Below are 14898 nucleotides of genomic sequence, written 5' to 3'. Positions count from 1 at the left end.
CTACTTGGAAAGGATAAAGAATGTCACAAAAATAAGAAAGCACCATGGCATACTGGAAAGAGCGTGGGTTTTGTTTTGCTTTGTCTTTTGATACAGAAATACACTGAACCTGAATCCAACAAACCTCTGGATTAACTACCAATTTGCAAGAAATACCAAGAGAGAATATGCAGACATAATGAGAATGTAATCAGCCAAATCCAGAATTTGCAAAGTTACACAGAACAAAAGCCTGATCCGGTTTCTTCAATAAATACATGGCTAGAAAAAAAAAGGTGGGAGAGGCAATCTTTAAAGATTAAAAAGATTTAAGAGGCTATTAACTATATGCAAAGCGTGAACCAAGTCTGGCTCCTGAATTGAAAAAACAATTATTAAAAAAACATTTATGAGAAAAACAAGACAAATTCAACAGAGGGCAAGACAATATGCCTGACCAGAACTCTTCAAAACTGTCATCATCATCAAAAACAAAATCTGAGAAACTGACACAGCCAAGAAGAGCCTAAGGGTGCATGACAACCAAATGCAAGGCGGAATCCTGGGTGGGGTCCTGGAGTGGAAAAAGGACATGACGTAAAAAACCAAGGATATCTGCATAAACTAAGGACTGTAGTTAATAATAAAACATCAATATTAACCACACTGATGTAAGATAGTCACAATGGGGGAAACTGCAGGGGGAAGAAGACTATATGAAATTCTGTACTGCCTGCTCAATTTTTCTGTAAATCGAGAGTTGTTTTTAAAAAATTAAGCTTATTAATTTAAAAGTTATTTATTAGACAAGCAGGCAAAGATTAGTACTGACTATTTGATAGCAAGGAATTATTGGTAATGTTTTAGGTATAATGGAATTGTGTGCTATGTGTTTTTAATAATCTTTTGCTTTGTTTTTAAGTCCTCATCTTTTACAGATACATACTGAACCATTTGTGGATAAACGGATAAAGACAAAATGTAGATTATAGGAACATTTCCCAAAGTTTAGTATTCAAGGTGATTTTTGGTGGTACACAAAGGTGTTTTAATGTTTAATAGCCAAATGTTTAAGTATATGTTACAAAAAATATATGTAACTAGCACATCAAACCCATGATTTCATAGATTTTCATTGCTTAGGGTAGGTTTTCCCTATGAAAAACTTTACTGAGGTGAGGTTCAGATCCCAGATCCAACGCTATGTGACCTTAAGTCAGTCAGCTATTTAGAGGGCTAGAGAGGAACGGCTGGCTACATGAAAGCAGGCACCCAATAAATATTAGCTGCTACGTTACTGATAAAAGCCAACCTAAAATTCCAACAAAGAGGTCATATACTAGTAGAAAAGCCTGGAACTGAAGAGAATGAGGTTAAGCCTGGAATGAAGGAGGGAAGAAAGCATGAGGACTCACAAAGGCAGTCTGGGCAGGGGTAGTCAAGGCTTTTCTTGGCCTTCTCCTCTCCATCTCCCCCAGGGACTGAGAATATGCCGCTGCCCACCTCCTAGAGTCTAGAGGCCCTGCCGCTCCTGAGCCACTGGCTCTTGAGACTCCGAGCTACCACCAAGCACTCCCCGAACGAAGATGATAGCTAGAGGTACAGCTTCTAAAATCATCAGCAGAGTTTTTCTTTTCTTTCCCCAGGTGGGGAGGAGAAAGAACACAAGGCTTTGTAGAGACAGACAGATGATAAATAGATATACATAAAATCACTATGCAACATTGAGGGGGAAAAAAAATCTCTCCTCCATCTCCATTCCTCACATGCTAAAATGTGGAAAATAAGCCTACCATTCATTCAAAGTTACAGAAGTTAAAAGGAATAGATGTAAATCTAGCATTTAACAAGTGCTAGTTCCCTCCCTCATTACTTTGGCAGGAAGACAGAGAACTCTTGGTGAATATAAGAAATTGGAATGAAATGCACAAAAATAGTCAAGAATAGCTCTCGGACTGGATCGGTTTTGAACCAAAATAAAGGAGGAGAAATTTCTGGGGTCAGAAAGTTTGGGAAATGCTGGGAAACAAATGATTAAAATGACAATTATCAAGTCAATTTCCAAGAGGAGATTATATGAGGAATTTACCAAATTTGCTTGACCTAAGGAAGCAACTCCCAGGAATAGTGATCCTATTAGTCACACACACACACACACACACACACACACACACACACACACACGGGAAAAGAGGGGGAGGAAAAGAAAGAAAAGAATTAGTAGTGATAGCAGTTGACAACTCCTTCAAAATGAAAGCTGAAGTATTAGCAAAATAATCTGGACAGATCAGAAGTCACTGACAGGTTTAAAAATCTGGCCAAGCAGCGGAGAGGGAAAGTAGGGATGCTTTTCAACCCCCTAAAAGGAGTTTCTAATGGTGACAGCTTAAACTTCAGGATCAAGCCTTTTAAAATTAAGAGATGATACTGAAACTAAAAACACAAAGGCATTTAAGGAACAAATGTATTCATTTTTAAAGTAAATATAAACTTCTGATACAAGATGGTAATTCTCATTTGCCCTCCGAAATTTATTCCCTCATTCAGCTGGGCAGCTGTAAGGCATGCACTGTACTAGATGCTGGGAATATGCTATGAGCTGAATAGGACATGACAGACATGATCCCTGTCCCCACAGACATTACTTTCTAATAAAAGAGCTGTCTAGTGGGGGATTATGCAAACATTTATTAATTACAATTATGTTAATAGCAGCGAAGGAAAAGAACGGAGTGCTGTAAGAATATGACAAGGGAATCTAACCTGTAGGGGTACCTAGGGGACCCAGACACAACCCCTGAAGAACTGATGCTTGAACTCAGCTCTAAAGGACAAGCAAGCATTAATCAAGCCAGAAAGGAAGACAGGGTGAAGCCTTCCAGATAACAAATAACAGATGACAATGCTTGTTAGCTCAAGGCATTGGAGGAAGGGGTGGGGGAATCACTATGATTAAGTGCAGAAAGCTAGAGTGAAAAAAAAACGACAAAAAAAAAAAACAGGCAAGATTTCGGAGGGAAATAGAGGTGTTAAGGTTGGGATTTCTGATTGGTGCAACTGAAATCATCAAAGGAATGTCAAAATAAAAGACAATCTACACTGGTACTGGAAACCTGGCTAGGAGGAGGATGCCTTCCACAAATACAAGACATTTCAAGGAATTTCTATAAATACAAAAAAAGAAAAAACCGGAGTGGAAATAGGGTTCACTGAATGTAAACAAAGAAAAACCTACCTAAAAAGTGAGTGAAATTCCCAGCAGAACCTCACCTCCTAGCTCAAAGAAGGCTAATAAGGAGTGAGTGTCCTTGAAGCAATGAGTAAGGCCAAACATGACGGATCCCTAAGTACTTCATAAAGAGGATCTGGAGCCAGGGTCTGGCCAGAACAGGGACTGGCTTTAAGCCTGCCACAGTACACTGAGTAAAGGAAATAATTCTGCAGCTGGCTTCTACCAAAAGTGGCCATTTTGATCACAAAAAGGCAACACTGTCCCAGCCACAACAAACTCAGAAGTTCCTCACCCTGGTGACTTCCTTCCGCCACATGTCCCCAAAAACACCCAGATTTAAATCAAGAGAGTACAACTACAGCTATTCCACACATTTCCCTTTCTTCACAAAAGAAACATAAATAGCCACAAACATCATAATATATCCAATATCACTAGTAATTCCAGAAATAACTTGTTAAATTCTTTAACCAAATTGGTATTATTTTTTAATTAATATTCTAAAAAGGCCTAAACATGGAGAAAACAGCACTTTTATAGAGAGAATATGGTCTGTTGTTTCATGTTCATATAAGTAACAGAAAGTGAGTAAACTTTTGGCCATATAAAATACACATGTTCTTAAAAATTCCATCGATTCCACCCCTTAAAAATTATCCCAAGATAATACTCACAGATGTGTTCAAAGATAAAACTACAAGAAAGAATAACCCAGTTTTAAATTGCTATAAATTAGAAATAATATTTATTTATTTATTTATTTTTAAAGATTGTATTTATTTATTTGACAGAGAGCAAGCACAAGTAGCAGGAGCATCAGGCATAGGGAGGAGAAGCAGGCTCCCTGCTCAGTGGGGAGCCCCATGGGGCTCGATCCCAGGACCCTGGGATCATGCCCCAAGCCAAAGGCAGACACTTAATGACTCAGCCACCCAGGTGCCCCAAATAAGAAATAATTTTTAAAAAAGAAAGAATTTAAATGTATAATAAAGGAATAGTTTAACAAGTTAGCCATTTCCACATTCATATACACAAGGCACCCCTTCAAAATTATTACAAAGAAATATAAAATGGTTCAGAAAAATGCCACAAGTATTGTTGAGTTTTAAAAGCAGTTTGCAGGAGCACCTGGGCGGCTCAGATGGCTAAGCGTCCAACTCTTAATTTCGACTCTTGATTTCAGCTCAGGTCATGATCTCAGGGCTGTAAGATTTAGTCCTGCATCAGGCTCGCCCTAAGTGTGGAGCCTGATTTAGAATCTCCCTCTCCCTCTGCGCACCCCCTCCCTGCCCCAGGTGGCACGCATGCTCTCTGTCTCAAAAAACAATTAAATAAAAATATAAATAAATAAATAAATAAATAAATAAATAAATAAATAAAAGCAGTTTGCAAAAACAATTTTATGCGTGAAAAATATATACGAAACATAGATAAAAGAAAAATACACCAAATATTAACAGTTACCGGGAAGTTTTGATTCTTTTTGTTTCTTATTTTACATTATTTTTATTTTGAATTTTTCTATAATAAACATGGTTAATTCTGTAAAAACGAACATAAGCTTCTTGTGTTCATATGTTCTTCAACAATTTTTCAATAGTTTTTTAATGTATATGTAAATAACAGCACTGAACTAACTGGATAACTATATGGGGGAAAAATGAATCTTGATTCCTAGCTCAACCATAAAAAAACAATTATTTTAAAATGGTAAAGCCATAAAGTTGCAAGTAGACTATCTTTAAGACCCTACAGTATGCAAAATTTTCTTAAATGGGACACAAAAACCAGTAACAATGAAAGAAAAACCTGAGTAATTTGATTTTGTAAGCATTAAGAGCTTCTGTCCATCAAAAGACAACATTAAGACAATGAAAAGGCAAGCCACAGATGTTCGAAATATGTTAAATATCTGACAAAGAACTTGTTTCCTGACTACTATAAAGAATTCCCACAAATCAAAAGAAAAAGATAACTCAATTTTTTAAAAGGGTCAACAGATTTGAAAGGATACTTCTCTAAAGACAATATCTAAAAGGCCAATGCGCACATGAAAAAATGCTCAGTATCATTAGTCATCAAGAAAATGTAAATTATAACCACAATGAGACACTACTTCACACATACAAGAATGGCTAAAACTATCTGACAATGCCAAGTGCTGACAAGGTTATAAAAAAAAAACTGGAACTCTCATATATTGTGGGAAAGTCGTAAGAATGTACAATCACTTTGGGAAAAGATCCGGCAATTACTTGGAAAAACTAAACATTCATCTACACTCTATGCCAGCAGTTCCACTCCTAGGTATACCCAAGAGAAAAGAAATGTCCAAACAAAAAATTGAACACAAATGTTCGCCCAAGTTTATTTGTAACAGTCAAACACTGGAAACAACCCAAATATTCTGTAGCAGGAGAATGAATAAACAAAACATTGTATACTTGTGTAATGTAATAGTGCTAAGCAACGAAAAGGAATGAAAAACTGATTCAACAAGAATGAATCTCAAAAACATTACGCTGGGTAAAATAAGCTAAAACAGAGTGCTTGCAGTATATGCATGCTATACAATTTCACCTGTATGAAAGTCTACAACACACACAACTAATTTAGAGTTATAGAAAGCAGGTTACCTGAGGCCAGGGATGGCGGTGGGGAACTGCAAAGGGAAGTGAGAGAATTTTGCGGGGGAGAGGTTGGGGGGGACGGTAGAAATGTTCTACATCTTGATCATGGTAGTGGTTATGAGTGTATATAGCTCTCAAAACTCAAGCAGTACACTTAAAATGAGTACATTTTACTGCATGTAAACTATACCTCAACAGTTGATAGTCACAGATACCACCACACACTCATTGGAATGGCTACAATTAAAAGGACTAGCAAAACGAAGTGATGACTGGAACTTCCCACATTAGAGGTGGGGGTGTAAATCGGCACAAGCACTTGGGAAACAGTTGAACAGTATCTACTGAAGCTGAACATATGCCTATCCTATGACCCAGAAATTCCACTCCTGGTTTTTTATAACCGATAGAATCAAGTGCTTATGTCCACCTTAGAAGTGTTATATAGCAGCCAAAGAATGGAAACAATCCAACTAATTCATTAACAGTAAAATAAACAAACCATGGACTATATATACAATTGAATAATGCACAGGGGAAAAAACCTGTTAAAACGGTTGAATTTCATAAATGTAACAGCAAGCAGAGGGAAAAAACAAAACAGTCTAAGCTGTATGATTCCATTTATATAAAATCCAAAAACAGCCATGTCTAACCTACAGAGAAAAAGACCACAATAAACGTCTGGGAGGGTTACTGACTTGGTGAGGCACAGACATGAGGAAGCCCTCAAGGTGCTCTTGAAGTGTTCTATATCTTGATTTGGGTAATGGTTACACAGTGTTCTGTTTCCGTATGTAAAAATTCTTTCAGCTGTACCCTTTAGATTTGTGTTCTACACTATATGTAAGTTACAAAAACAAACAAACGTTTATACAAATGCCCTTTAAACCAGTCTTTGTTCATCCTTTGAAGCCGAAGCTTATTACACAGAATCCAGATATGGCTTGTCAGCGTGAGTCACTCTCACTCCCAGTCTCGTCACCTACATGCTCTCCAGGTCTATCTCCCTCAGACTGCCTAAGCTGGTGGTGCTACTAAATGTCTACAGTAATAGCTTTGGCAATGGAATTGATCAAGTCATGCCCCAACCGGACAGGGAAGAGGTCCAGAATACTTATTAACAATATAGATGGTTTTAACAGAGGTGTGATTTTAACTGTACAGGACAGTCCCATGTCAACTCATTATCCTTTGGATTAACTTCTTGCAGAGATTGTGGGGAAAATTAAATAAAGCAGCCAACTCTCTAAAAATAAGTATATAGCGTTGCTAATATTTTTGCCTAGAAATTTAGCTCTATAATTATAAGGAACATGATAAGAATAAAAATCACAATATATTCACTTCATACACAACTTTCAGAAATAAAGCCAGAGTTAGATATTTTGACAGAAGATGCTACTGGCATATTACAAAACTAAACTTTACACAGTGACAATGCAAGAAACTATTCCTACTGTCTTCCAAAATTAACCACTAGATGATGAAAACATGTGGTTAACTTCCAGAAACCAACTTATGAATGCAAAGCTTTTTAAAAAACGGGACTTCGTGTTTCAATAGAGTTTGATTTACATTCTTGTCAATACATACACATACATACTCTTATCTATCAATACAATCTAACCACTCTACATTTTAAAATGTCTCATTTTCTCCTCTTTGCACCATCTGTTACTATCCTGTATTCCCCTGGAATATTCCAACAGTCTACGGATTGGTCTCTCTGCTCCAATACATCCTCCAAACCAATTGCCAGAGTGATCTTTCTAAAGCACAGACCTTGCTCAAGCTTTCAGTCACCTCTCCTCTCAAATCACATCTCCCACCTTCACACCCCTCCTCCAATACTGCAGGATCACACAAGCTCAGAAGCTGGTAAGGGCCAGACAAAGACAGATTTACAGGACCTCTAAGGACCAGGGAAGCACAAGCTCTGACTCTAGTAAAAGGCAGCCGCTCCTCAGCTCCAATTTCAGACAAACCAGAACTTAGTGTTTTGGCAAGAAATGTCTCAGGTTTTTTTTAGATTTTATTTATTTATTTGAGAGAGAACGTGGGCAGGGGGAGGGGCAGAGGGAGAGGGAGAAGCAGGCTCCCCAGTGAGCAGGGAGCCCAATGCAGGGCTCCACCTCAGGACCCTGGGATCATGACCCCAGACAAGGCAGATGCTTAACCCACTGAGCCACTAAGGCGCCCCATATCTCAATTTTTTAAATCTATGCACACCAAATAAAATAGATCTGTGAAGCTTGATCCACAGGCTACTAGTTCATAACCTATGATCTAAAGGATAAAGTCCAAGATTTGGTTATAATCTATCTTCACCAATCTACCTACCTCAATCCCACCACACAAGTCATACTCCAATATTCACAGAACCACTTACATGTCCCACCTGACAGGCACTACACACTATTACCCGCCTGCCAGCCATTGTTCACTTGTTTACCTTTGCTATGAAAGCCCTCCCCTCCCCCAAAACACCCATATTCATGTCTAATTTCCGCTCAGGCCTCAAAGGATAAGTAAAACATTGTATGTCTACCTCTCATGATCCCTACCAGTTTTCACACCGTACTATAGTTTTTTATGTAAAAGACTGTAAGCTTCTGCAAGCAAGGTACATAGTTGATTCTGTTCTGTACTCCCCATATAACCAAACGGTACCTGTTTGAGTACATGCTCAATGAAGAATGGAGTTATTTATCTGCCTATTTACATAACAATTTGTATCTCAACTGGATAGCCATTACATACCAATATGATCCCTTAGATTTTGAAAATCAAAAGGCTAACAGCTTTAGAAAAATATCCCTGTAATACTCAATTTGAATCGGAACTAACATGATCTCATGGTTCTTTTTAAATATACTCTTTAGTTCTGCCTACTGAAAGGGTCTAGAAGCAATGACAACCCAACAATAAAGCTTTCGGCTTCTAAACACCATTCCCCACTAAAAGAAATCAGAGCTTCTTGGAGAAATCGTTGATGCCTGAAATGCAGAGAAAGTAAAAAGCCAAGAAACACACAAAAACTGATGGGATCATATCAAAAGGAAGCAGGGCGCTACCTTGAAGGGGCTCTCATTAGCCAAATCTGGGACAATGTGAACACCAATAAAGACTCTGATTGTTGGGGCGCCTGGGTGGCTCAGTCGGTTAGGTGTCCGACTCAGTTTCAGCTTGGGTCATGGTCTTGGGGTCGTGGGATCGAGCCCCACCTTGGGCTCCGTGATCAGCAGGGATTCTGAGAGTCTCTTCCTATCCCTCTCTCTCCACCCCCCAACCCTACTTTGTCCCTCCCTCTCTCTCTCTCAAATATATAAATCTTTATAAAGAAAGACCGATTCTTAACACACTAAATAAAAAAATCCATGAGAGTATGATGGTACACAAAGAAAGGAGGAGAAACAGGGATGGCCTCTGTGAACGCTAGCTAATAAATGTAGACAGAATGATAGAAAATCACAATTTTGTAACTGCTATTGTAATAACTGACTTCAGGATCAGGATGCTGAAACCACTGAGTGAAATGCTGTAATGGAACAAGATATTTACAACGTTCCAAAACACTGTCCCATAAATTCCTTTCTAATAGCAAAGGATAAAATTGTACCTTTATAAATGAGAGACGTGGCTATTGCCACCTTAGCCAAGGGATCAAATTTATCATAGCTCATAAGGGAATAACCTGTCATCAAGGACCTCCCAACATGACTCAATGCAAAGGACACTTTACCTGTGATGAAGCATTCTTGTCAAAATGTTTAACCTGGTTGCAATCAAGCCTCTCACCTAACTTCCAATGTACAGGATGTACAGTAGCTAGAGAAACAAGTTAAATGACACCATGAGGAAATAAACAAATGAAGAATGTTGCACATCCTAAAGGACAACTGAGCTGGGCTCTTCAAAAACAGTCAATGCCAAGAGAGGAGGGAAAAAGGCAGAGGGAATGTTCCAAATGAAAAGATATTAAAGAAATATAATAACCAAATACAAAGGGTGTATTCTGTTTGAATCCTGGCATTTAAAACAAAGGGGGGGTGGCATGCTAGAAAAGACATTCTTGCGACAATTAGGAAAATCTAACTGAATATGTGATATTACATTATGGAATTATTTTCATTTTCCCAGACATAAAAATTGTATTGTTGTTTTATATATGTATGAAATATAATATGTGGTGAAATATATATGTGCACTACATATAATATGTGGTTATATATGGATAGATGTATCTATATGTACATTGCTCTGTGTGTGTTTATGTAGTTTTAGAGGGAGAGCCTATCCTTATTCTTAGGAGACAGGTGCTGGAATGTTTAGAGTGTGAAGTATCATGTTTGCAACTTACTATCAAATTTTTCAACAACCACAAAGCATATATGTCTGAGGAGAGAAGGACAGGAGGAGATGAGAGAGAGAAAGAGAGAGAGGGAGGAAGGGAGGGAAGTGGTGGCAAGGGGAGGGAAGGAGGAATGGAGGCGTGGAGCAGAGAAATGATAGAAATATGGCAAAACTTTAACTGTTGAGTCTAGGTGGAAAGACTATACAGGTGTTTGTTATACTGGTTTTTCCCCAACTCTTCTATATATATATGAAATTTTTCATAATAAAAAGTTATAGGAGGGAAAAAGAGAAGAACAATTAGAAAAGCAATCAGCTTAAAATCCACATAACACCACGAGAGTATCAGGAAAAAAGAATACTCTCAAGCAAAGCCTGTGAGAGTGTATACTGTTACAGTATAACTGGAGGGCAATGTGGCAATGTCTATCAGGTTTTTAAAAGCAACTACCTAGTGAACCTTACTTCTAGGAAACTGTCCTGAAGATATACTTCTCCATATGTAAAATGACATATACACTAAGTTATTCTTTACAGCATTATATGTAATAGCAAAAGACTAAAAGGAAATAACCTATATGTGTATCAGTCCAGACTGGTTTAACAAATTATAGCACCTACAATAAATCAGCATGCATCTTTTAAATTACCTCTTCAAAAAATATGGGAGCTCTCTGGGAACTGACATGAAAGATAACCATGTCATATTTTACATTAAAAAAAATTCAAGGTGCAGAAGAATACGTACAGCACACACACACACACACACACACATATATATATATATGAAAGCTGCACAAAAATATGGTTGAATAGTTGGAGCCGGAGGGAATGGGAGACTTGGAGACTTTTTTTTTAAATGTCTACTCCTTTTTGTACTTCATGACTTTTGTAGCATACACATATACAATGTATCCTAAAAACCTTTTTGTGAAGTACTGATTTACTGTAGCTAAAATGAAGTCTTCGTATCTCCATGCTTTCATTACCAAAACCAGCATTACAGGTCACCTGGGAATTAGGGCCTGAAGTCAGTGCATAAAGTGAAAATAGCATACAGTAAACATCTGCCTTACAAATCCCTTAAATACATGCCACACTAGACTGACACACCATCTCAGTAATTCCAACACAGCTAATTTCCACTCCACTTGACCAGGTCACTGTTTCGTCAACTGACTAGTACACAAAATAATTGGCTTGTCTTTAGGCCACATGTTGTGATATTAAAAATGTCTTTAAAATACCATCATCACACTCATTACAGCTAGATGAGAACCATTCAGGAATTGAGACAGACTGAGAAGAGCAAATTTTCATTTCTCATGTCAACAATTTATCCAGAACATTCACTGATTGGGTTATTTCCCCTTGTTTTGGTCACCAGATGCACAGAACTTAATTAGCATAAATGCCCATAAGATACACAGTGACAACCTGGAGTTTTAAAAAACACATATCAAAAACTGTACCTCCATTAAACAAACCATTATAGTAAAAAAAAGAAAATCATAACCCAAACATAAAAGGCTAATCTGCAGACTGGGAACATACTGTCATGGGATACCCCGGTTCAGATGAAAAGGAAAGTGGTACCACCACTTGATCAGTATGATCACGTATGATCTCATAAGGTCATTTGACCTTGGTCATAGTCTATCCCTTTATGTTAGCATTCCCATACACTGATACACAGATCTCAATAGATCCTCAATCTACACTCTGCAAAACCTTACAACTTTACTGAGTAAAGTGAGCTACCACTGAAGCGAAATAAAAATTCCCAAATCTTTCTCTCTTTCCCTGCTTTCTCTGATGCTCATATTCCCACCAGATACCTCTCTTGGTGGATTCACAATACGAAACTCAAATTCATCATAAATTAAATTCATTCTTTTTCCCTCCACCTCTCCCACGCCCTGTATGCCCTTCTTCTAGTACTCCTTATCTTGGAAAAGACAGTAAACATTCATCCTGATGCCCAAGGCAAAAATCTAAAATTCATACTATAGTCCATCCATCAACTACTCCAATAACCAATCCCCAAATTCTGTAGATCCTACCGCCTACTTCTTTTTTAAGTCCACCCCACCTTCATCACGCCCACTGCCAATGCTTTGGTTTGCCTTCCTCATTGCGCACTTGAACTAACTGGTCTCCCTGCCTTCAGTCTCTTTAATCTACCTTGCGCACACCGAAAAGTTAACTTCCTAAAATACAAATCTGGTTATGTTACTCTTTCTTTGTTCAGAACAGAAGAACAAGAGCAAGTCTCAAAGTAATGATATAGCAAGCTAAAAACAAGCTCATTTAATAACATAATAAAATGCAAAGAGAATGTACCACCTAGTTTATTTTTTATGAGTACATTCTTATTCCACCCCACACTATATGACCAAATTAAATAAGCCAATACATCTGTTTTGGTCAAAAGAGGCTACAGGGAAGCAAAAAAAATCTAATTACGTTCTTAGAGTCAAAAATGAATACAAAATGGATCATAGCAACGATAAAGGCATTTATTTCCTTCAGTTTTCTGTAGGGAAACGAAGAGCTACTTAGACCTATAATGTCAAGAGTGCATTCAAGCTGAATGTACTAACTTGTCTAAAAATGATGCCTTAATCAGAAAAGGTTTTGGGAAGTTAAAAGCAAGGAGAGAGGGGCGCCTGGGTGGCACAGCGGTTAAGCGTCTGCCTTCGGCTCAGGGCGTGATCCCAGCGTGATGGGATCGAGCCCCACATCAGGCTCCTCCGTTATGAGCCTGCTTCTTCCTCTCCCACTCCCCCTGCTTGTGTTCCCTCTCTCGCTGGCTGTCTCTATCTGTGTTAAATAAATAAATAAAATCTTAAAAAAAAAAAAAAAGGGCAAGGAGAGAAGTTGAAGGAAGAGGTTCTGCCATACGGAAAAACCATCCATCCCTAATATAAGCTGAATGAGGTGGTCTCAGTCCCAGTCCAGCAAATATCTCACTTTTCTGGTTGAGTCCACGCTAACTAAGCCACCTGACTATGATCTGAGCTGGCAGGTCAAGTCTACACACATAAAAACAATATTCCACGCATTTGGCTTGAGTCTTCAGGTCCCTCAACTCTGTTTCTTACTTGAAAAACTTAAACTGATATATTAATTAGGAACTAGTAAGCAAATCTACCTATCAAAAAAGTTTATGTTAATCATATCAATATGCACATAAACTAGTAAACTGGAATTCTGGCTTTACACATCAGTCTTGCACAGCTGGTTAATACTGATCCATACCTGGGATAAGGAGTGGCGTAGATCAGATTTCTCAGGGTTTTAAAGCAATGACGAGACCCAGGACGAAAGTAAATTCTGAAACTGCACATGTGGCTATTTAAGTTAAATAAAATTTAAAATTCTGGTCCTCAGTGACAGAGCCAGATTTCAAAATAGCCACATGTGACTAGTGATTACCATATTGAACAGCACAGATACTGAATGTTTTCATTATCGTAGAAAGTTCTACTGGACAGCACTGTTCTGGAAGATAGCCTCCAACAAACTCTACTGCGAATCCTCTTGGGAAACAGCCTGATGGTCTTGGATGGCTAACATGGAACTAAGAGCTAAACTGTTTTCTACCAAAGGTCAGAAGTAGATACTCGACACAACAATTGTTTCCTTTTCCTTTGCAGTGATTTCAGTTTTAGCCCTCAGGATTTCCACCCCTCTTTTTATCACTGGATGACACTCGATTCTAGAGACAATACAGTACGGACTTCAGAAGCACATTCTCTGAAGCTAGACTGCCTGGACTCATACCTCATCTTTGTCTCTTCCCAGACATGCGACCTTGGACATGTTACTTAATTACCCTATCATTCAGTTTCCTCATCGGTAAAGAAACAATGGTACCTACCTCATTGGGTTACTATGAATATAAAAAGTTTATACATTTGAAGTGCTTATAATTGTGCTCAACACAGAGTAAGTGCCCAAGAAGTATTAACTGCTATTATTTCTACCACCACCACCACCCTCACAGCTCTTCAGATGACAAGTGTGGAAAATGCTTGCTTAGGAGAAACATTAACAAATATAAAGGAACTAAACTACAACAAGAATCACAAAGCCAGCGTATCAGTCTATGATGAAAAGACATTTTTTTAAGATTAAAGGAAATGTATAATCTGGAGAGTATATTAAATACCAAAAAAAGTCATGTTTTCAAGAGAGTTGCCTGACAATGTCTTATTTGTAAGAGTGACAAATCACAGGTCAAAAGAAGTCCACATAATAAGCTACTGAGCTATTTAAATAACCAACAAGAACTAAGGAGGAACTGAGAAGATACAGGTTCGAGTTCACTAGAGCAAACACTTCCCTGTATAAACCATGTTTTTCATTTAAATGCATTGCCTCTCTTACACTCCCTAAGTTACCTTCACTTGATGAACTGACTGAAGATCTTCTGATTTCTTCACCAAGCAGAAAGAGCACCAGATATAGAAAAATACCATGCCAAACCGTGATCTATCATGTTTTCCAAGTGGAAACCTGTTATAGAAAACCACACCCTGCTCTTGCAGATGGGCAGTTTGAAAATCCAGAAGCTGAAGTACAAACTTCAGCAAATGCAGTCACAGGGAAAGAGCCAGAACTTTGGAAACAAAAAGACTCAAGCCTAAAGCTTGACTTTGCCATTTACTAGCTGTATGACACAGGGCAACGTGCACT

The 14898-nt window shown here is 38.1% G+C and overlaps 1 protein-coding gene across 6 annotated transcripts in view; it reads right to left on the bottom strand.

The window, feature by feature from the left end:
- Positions 1–14898, bottom strand: part of FBXW11 (F-box and WD repeat domain containing 11) — a 117932-nt gene that overhangs the window by 93319 nt on the left and 9715 nt on the right. The gene's annotated exons all lie outside the window — the stretch shown is intronic.

Source organism: Ursus americanus, chromosome 15 (genome assembly GCF_024610735.1).
Source record: "Ursus americanus isolate L20-20 chromosome 15, mUrsAme1.1.p, whole genome shotgun sequence".
NCBI lineage: Eukaryota > Metazoa > Chordata > Mammalia > Carnivora > Ursidae > Ursus > Ursus americanus.
This window is presented reverse-complemented; position numbering and strand designations above follow the sequence as displayed.